This window comes from Nothobranchius furzeri, chromosome 15 (genome assembly GCF_043380555.1).
Source record: "Nothobranchius furzeri strain GRZ-AD chromosome 15, NfurGRZ-RIMD1, whole genome shotgun sequence".
NCBI classification, from domain to species: domain Eukaryota; kingdom Metazoa; phylum Chordata; class Actinopteri; order Cyprinodontiformes; family Nothobranchiidae; genus Nothobranchius; species Nothobranchius furzeri.
This window is the reverse complement of record NC_091755.1, coordinates 36213368-36221592: the sequence shown is the minus strand read 5'-3', so window position 1 is coordinate 36221592 and position 8225 is coordinate 36213368.

Sequence of the window (8225 nt, the reverse complement as noted above, 5' to 3'; positions counted from 1 at the left end):
CGATCCGCAGACTTTGAGGGTCCTGCTGCGCCAGCTTCCAGAGGAGATAGGATCTGAGCTGACATTTCTGAGGATTCCCTCTTCACTGCTTTGTTTTAGAGAGATGGAGAGATCGGGTGATCTTCCAGGCCAGAGGTCACATTCACAAGGAGGTAGGTCAGCTGGGGTTAAACCTGCAGGTGTTCCCACATGTACTGTTTGCTCTTACCAGTCTGAGACCAGAGCGACTAGTCTCCTTAGAAAATGGTTATTCTCTTGTGTAATCCTGAATAAAAAACACCCTGATGTGAATATAGAAACCAATCGCATCACCGAATCAGCAGATTTCAGTCTTTTGCTTATTAATGTCAGTATCTTCCTGTATAATCAGACGTTAGACTTTGTAAACACACCACTATGCACCACCATCACTTTAGTGTACACACTCTGCTTACCAAAACACAACCTTTACCTGCGGTCTCGACTCTTCCTCACCGGTCACCTGATGAGCAGCTGGCCTCTGTGATACCTGCTTGTCATGGAGACACCAATCAATCCACTTGTTTCTGATTGGCCACCAGCTCTGTATGAACCTGCTAGCCCAGCGTCTGGTGAATGCAATGTTTACAAAGTGGCGCCCGTATCCAAAAGGTGTGTTAGGACGGTTGTAAAACTCGGGCTGAGAGAGCCGAACATGTTAATGTGTAGCCCTCTACCTTGACTCGTTGGCGTGGGTGAGAGGCTGGGATAATGTTTAGACTCGTGGACTTTGATACTCATTTCCTTCTGAATCATTTGGAAGAGTGAAATGTGCTGATCATTTACTTAAAGAATGAGGTTGAATTCATTCTGAGGACAGATGTGGACTCACTCCAGGTCAAAGCCTATGTGGGGGATTTTCCAGACCCTTAGATACTTGGATATTTTAGCTTGTCCCAGACACACAAACCAAATATTTTTAATTTTTTACACAATGAATCTATTCTGTCTTTATTTATCATTAACGGTTCAGTAGCTATCGCTATCTGTAACCTTTAATGGAAGAGTTTAACTCAGATCATCATCTGTTGGAGTTAAAGCTCTCGTGGAAACTGTTAGCAGTCATAATATTTGTTATGATTGACGCACAGCTACCACAACATCATATTGTGGGTCAAAACCTGTATACTTGTTGGAGTTTTAGTAATTTTTCTATTTGGTCTGTATTTGATATAGCGCCTTCTAGAGTCCGGGAACCCCCCAAGGCGCTTTGCAACACAAACAGTCATTCACACGCTGGTGGGGATGAGCTACGATGTAGCCACAGCTGCCCTGGGGCGCACTGACAGAGGCGAGTCTGCTCAGCACTGACGCCACCGGTCCCTCCGACCACCACCAGTAGGCAAGGGGGGTTAAGAGTCTTGCTCAAGGGCACAATGACAGCGACAGACTGAGCAATCTTCTGCTTACAGGGCGAGCACTTAACTCCTGTGCTACCGTCACAGTACTGTACTGATATTTGCTAATATCAGTAGTCTGTGGTTGCCATCTTTGATTGGGTTGACCAAGTCCACTAATCACTTTTTTAACAGTTATGTTAAAGAGCAAGTCACACCCTACCAGATTCTTACTCAACTCCCACTTCCTGTTTGAAAAATGCAACAAATGCTGTTGCCTAGCAGACTGAGAGGGCGGAGCCGCTCACAAATACACACACTCATAATGTACCTCTTAGCCAATAGCGATGGCAGATTTAAATTCAAATGCAGTGCAGAGTTTTTACCTGACAACGGCATAACACTGACAGTTTTAGGCAGAAAATTAAAATTTTAACTAAAGTGCACTAAAGTGCAAAACTATTGACCACATGTGTCTGCAGCATGATTAGACATGCATTTATATAGTTTATCAGGAAAAAAAAGTTGATTTGGGGGTGACTTGCTCTTTAAAATCTGTCCAGTCGTTCAAGACAAACGTTGCTAACAGAGAGACAGGATTTACTGCAGTTAATGGCAACGTTTGAAAGAATGAGTTAGTTCTTGTTGCATGTGACCGGGGTCACTCTCGGCTACCACGACACAAGATTTCACCTCAATATCTGTAAAACTCAGAGTTACAGGTGAAACTCAAAAAAGGTCAAAATTGTACAAAAGTGCATTTATTTCAGTGATTCAAATTAAAAGGTAAAACTATATTACATGCAAAGCCAGATATTTCAAGCCTTCATTTCTTATAATTGTGATGATTATGAATTATGAAAACCCCAAACGGAAAATCTCAGAAAATTAGAATATTACATGAAACCAATTAAACAAGAATTTTAAAGGTGCAATGTGTAAGCATGAAGTAAGGATAACATGCAGTGGTCAAATGTGGCTGTTTCTAAACAAAAAGTTACTTTGTTTTCTATTGAAAAAGAGTTTTTTATGGGACTTTCTTCCTGGTTATATAAAAATTAAAATTTTCATGGATGTTATCGGCGCCAAAAATTCTAGATGACAAGCAAAGACAAGTCATACACAGTAAGTTGATAAGTAGATAAATACATTATCACATCTAGTGTTAGTACTTTTGGGTATTTTACAGTAGGGGCACTTACACTTGCTATTAGCCTGAACGACTCAATAGAGGAAGTAAAACGCCACAATATCAAGTTGATGGTAACTGAAATGTAGCTACAAATATCTTTACAGCCAGCTTGGTTTCTCATTCACCATTAGCATTGTTAGCTCAGCGTTAGCCTCTAGCATTGGCAAAAAGAGATGCAATAGGTATAGGCAGGATGGCAATGCTGGACCTCCTTAATGAAAATCCCCAAAGAAGTCAACAAAAAATCCCCCAAAACACTTTAAGACTATTTATTGTGTCGTTATTCCTTCTACAAAATTTTTAGGTGTAAATGAGAACTACAGATGCTATGCACGCACGCGCGCACGCACGCTCGCACACAAACAAATCAACTATTTCACTTTTAGGAGCACTTACAGTGTATTTTGAGGACAGAAACGTAGAGGGGCAGCTGGAGGGCAGTTGCTTCGCTTGTTAATCAGAGATTTGTTGAAATCATTGTTAAATGTAATGAGTTCCTACTTTTCAGCAAACCCATTCATCAGTGATCATTGAGGAACCTGATCAGGTTGGTCATGAGGAACAAACACTCGGAAACATAACCGAATTTAGCGTGTTCGCTTACAGGAACACGCTGCATGTGTCTGTCACGTTTATTGAGGAACTGTTCTGAAAAGCTGCCGTACATCAGCTGTGAGATCCTGGAAACCGTTACGGATGAACATGATGGAGCAATTTTTCTTTTAAGGATCTCCTATCCTCCCTTTAATAATTTCTGAGTGGGATGGTCGGGTATCTTCGCTCTCCTTACCTTCCTCACTGCTTAGGTCAGATGTATATTTTGGCTGTGGCCTTCAGGATTACAGGGACTAACGCATTTCCCCAAGCAATGAATCTTACTTAATTGCATCGATTTAATTTATTTCTTTACAGTTTTGGCAGTATTTCAAAAACTGAGAGTAATATGATACTCTCTGATGGTTTTCACAACGAAGTCATGCTGAAGCATAATGAAAAAGAAAAGTCTGAAAGGCATGAAGATAAGTTTTGTTTTTATTTTTTTTAACCAGACATTCTGAGAAAATCAAACAAAAAGTCACAACACAGAACAGACTTCATAAACTATTAAATTAAAAAAGATGTCTGGTAGAATTTAAATAATTTTGATGATTTTAGATCAGACCAATGATTTTGTTATTGATATTATGATATCAAACGACTTTGCCAATGATACTTTTTGGCTTTTTATTTGGTTTATTGGGAATGCTTGCAATAAAAAAATAAAACTTTTTAGTTTTCATGTGTTTAATATGTTGCATATGACTGAAACATTTACGTTTTTAATCCTAATTTCTGAAAAATTTACACGTTTTAAATCAGATTTATTTATTGCATCACTTATAAAATTAAAGTAAATTCATATCATGATTCTGTATGAATTGATGACCAATGAAAGGCAGCATTCAGATTAGGGAGTGCGTCTATTGTAGCTCTGACCCACAGAGGAAGTACTGAGATGTGCAAGCATGCGTGCATGTGTGCATTTGTGTGTGCACGCGTATAAGTGCGTGCGTGTGTGTGAGAGTGAGTGTGTGTTCAAGGATGTTGTGTGGAGGAGGGGCTACGTTTCTTGGTAACTGGTACCAGAGGGCAGCTTCCTGATGGTGTCTCCACCTGAACAATGCCTCCCCAGAGAAGCACCTCATCACAAACACGTCTTGCATCATCAACACAATCTGCTGTTACCCTGCAGCCTGAACCCATGATACACTCTGAGGGAGAGATCAATCATTACAGTGACTCACACGGAAACACGAAAGATTTTCCTTCCTTTTGGTGAAATACTTTACAAAACACCATGAAATCCATAAAATGGCAGGTCCAAAATCAGCCAAATGATGAAAATAAAGAATAAAAATATTTATATTCTCATCAGTGCATCACTGAATTTGCAATGTATAAGAAATAATGCCACAAAACTTCCTTCTCTTTTGCTTTATTAGCCTTTAAGTGTTCAGCATCTTGCCCAAAAAAGTTCTGAAGTGAACGGTGACAATAGGGATTGAACTACAGCAACGTTTTCCACCTGAGCCACGGCTGCCATTTTAATTTTAAACAGTTTTCAAGGCTGATATTTTTTTATATGTGCAAAGCCAAAATGTTATTGTTCATCATAGGACCAATCGAAAGTATCATTAATATCATTTAAGCTTGGTTTATGCTTGACGCATTCACTTTCCGCTTGGTGATGCGGCTCGCGGATGGAACGAGCTTCACAACTCGCAGCGTTTATGGTTCGTGCGGCTCGTCTCTGCGGTGAGCCGATATTCTCCCAAACTGTAGGGGGCAGCACGGAGCTCTACAGCATGCATCCAACACTACACCATAGTAGAAGTAAAAATTACTGTTGTTTACAACATGGCAGTCCAGCATTTTTAACAGCGTCCTCGTCTTTTCTGACAGTGCGACCTATTTCTCTCCAAGAATTATTAACAACATGTTGATCATGGTGATCTTTGAGAGCTGAATCATCCAAATGTCTGTATTTACGAACCTCTGCCATACTAGTTCTTGCCAGTCCGCCATGTTTTTCCACGTCCGACCGTCCACGTGGTTAGAAAATTTCCTAGGTGCGCGTTGCGGAAATTTTGGGCCGTGCGGAGGCGCGGTGGAGGGGCGTGTTTGTTAAAATGACGCAAAATGACGTAACTTTTCCGCGTGGAGCCGTGCGGACCTCACGGACGCGTCAAGCATAAACCAACCTTAAGGAGATGCTAAAAATGTAATTTAAGCATTTTTAATGGCCTTGGATTTGTGTAGGTAGAGGGGAAAGTTTTCATTAATGCTTAAATATTTAATATTCTGTAAAATTTCCTGAAGTATTTTTTATTATCCAAAGTTTAGAGATGACTATCCCTTCCCTTTAATCAAACCAATTTCATAGAAGATTTTATACTTTAATAATAATAATAATAATAATAATAATAATAATAATAATAATAATAATAATAATTTAAAATGTTAAATAAAAAATTAAATAATAATAATAAAACAACTTTTTTGTATAGCAGCTTTTAACAAAGCACTGGACAGAGAGGAGCATCATACATAGAATAAATACAATATAATCTGCCTTGGCAAAATATGGAAGCCAATGGGGCGATTTAGGAACAACAAACTTTAAAGGTGTGGATTACCCGTTAAATCATCACATTATTTTGGTGGAGGTGTTTGAGTGCCCGAAGGATCCCAGGAGCTATGTTGTCTGGGGCACTTTTTGCGCTTGGTAGGATCACCCATGGCAAATTGGTCCAAGGTGAAGGGTGAGACAAAGTGTGGTTCAGAAGACCATGAAAATGAAATCAAAGAGCCAGAGTACCCTGTCCCAAAGGGTTACCGGGGTCCCAGCCTGGAGCCAGGCCTGGGGTTGGGGTCTGTGAGCGAGCGCCTGGTGGCCGAGCTTTCGCTCATGGGGTCCGGATACATGGGCTCATCCACCTGTGGACCCACCACCTGCAGGAGGAACATGAAGGGTCTGGTGTAAAGTTGATCAGGTAGAAGACCAAGGCGGGAGCTTTGGTGGTCTGATCCTCGGACACAAAAACTGGCTATCAGGACATGGAACATTACCTCACTGGCGGGGAAGGAGCTGGAGCTTGTGGAAGAGGTTGAGCAACTGTATCAGCTAGATATAGTCGGGCTCACTTCGACACACAGCATTGGCTCTGGAACCCAAGTCCTTGGGCTCTCTTTCATGCTGGAGTTGCACCACGTGAGAGGCGGAGAGCTGGGCTGGGGTGGGCCCCGAGACTCTCTGCCTGCATGTTGGGGTTTTCTCCGGGGGGTGAAACGGTAGCTTCCCTGTGCTTTCAGGTCAGGAAACGTGTCCTGTCTGTTGTGTGTGGTTATGCACCAAATAGCAGTTCAGAGTACCCACTCTTTTTGGAGTCCCTGGGACGAGTACTAGATGGTGTTCTGACTAGGGATTCCATAGCCCTGCTGGGGGACCAGTGCTCACGTTGGCCATGATAGTGTGACCTGGAGTGGCGTGATTGGGAGGAACGGCCTGTCCAATCTGAACTCGAGTGGTGTTCTGTTATTGGACTTCTTCGCGAGTCGCAGTTTGGCCATAAAAAACACCATGTTCAAACATAAGGATGCCCATCTGTGTACCTGGTACCAGGGTAGCCTAGGTTGCAGGTCAATGATTGACTTTGTAGTTGTATCATCTGACCTGAGACAGCATGTTTTGGACACTCGAGTAAAGAGAGGAGCGGAGCTGTCAACTGCTCACCACTTGGTGATGAGCTAGATCAGATGGCTGGGCAAGATGCTGCGCAGACCTGGTAGACCCAAACGTATTGTGAGGGTCAGGTGGGAACACCTGGCAGACTAACCTGTCCAGATGGTCTTCAACTCCCACCTCCGGCAGAGCTTTGACCACGTCCTGAGAGCAGTGGGGGACATTGAGTCCGAATGGACATTGTTCTGCTCTGCAATTGTTGAGGCGGCTGTTGCTAGCTGCGGTTGCAAGGTGGCCGGTGCCAGTCGTGGCAGTAAACCCCATACCCCCTGGTGGACACCAGAGGTTAGGGGAGCTGTAAAGCTGATGAAGGAGGCCTACAGGGCGTGGGAGGTCTTAGTGTCTTCAGAGGCAGCAAACAGGTACCGGAGTGCCAAGCGGGGTGCAGCAGTGGCAGTTTTTGGGAGTAAATCTTGGGCATGGGAGGAGTTTGGCTAGACCATGGAGAAAGACTATCGATTTACTCCAAAAAGGTTCTGGCAAACCATCCGGTGCCTCAGGGGAGGAAGGCAGCAACTTGCTCACACTGCTTACAGTGGGGATGGGGAGCTGTTGATGTCAACTGGGGTTATAGTCGGGCAGTGGAAGGAATACTTTGAGGAGCTCCTCTATCCCACCGACATGCATTCCGAGGAGGAACCAGAGCCGGGGATGGACTGTCCAATCTCTGGGACAGAAGTCGCTGAGGTAGTCAAACAACTATACAGCGGCGGAGCCCCTGCGGTGGCTGAGATTTGACCTGGGTATCTCAAGGCTTTGTATGTTGTAGGACTGTCTTGGTTGACATGTCTTTGCAACACTGCGTGGTCATCGGGAGCAGTTCCTGTGGAGTGGCAGACCGGGGGTGGTGGTCCCAATTTTTAAAAAGGGGGACCAAAGGGTGTGTTCCAACTATAGGGGTTTACACTCCTCAGCCTCCCGGGAAAGGTCTACTCCAGGGTAGAAGAAGAAGAAGAAGAAGAAGAAGAAGAAGAAGAAGAAGAAGAAGAAGAAGAACAACAACAAGAAGAACAAGAAGAAGAACAACAAGAAGAACAAGAACAAGAAGAACAACAAGAACAAGAAGAAGAAGAAGAACAAAAAGCAGAAGAACAAGAAAATATCATTTCTATAGCACCTCTCAAGGTGATAAAAATCACGAGGCGCTTCACAAAAACAAAAAATGTAACAATATAAAAAAGAATTTAGAAAATGATTGAAAATATATTTAAAATGAGCAAAAATAGACAATTGTGATTAAAAAATGTAAAGAAAGAGAGAGAGTGAATAGGAAAGAGGGAAATCAGTGGATCCCGAGGAAGGTGGAATAGGTGGGGAGAGCAGAACAAGGAGAGGGTGATGAAGGTCACACCAATGCCAGCGTGAACAGATGAGTTTTCAGCTGCTTTTTAAAGGA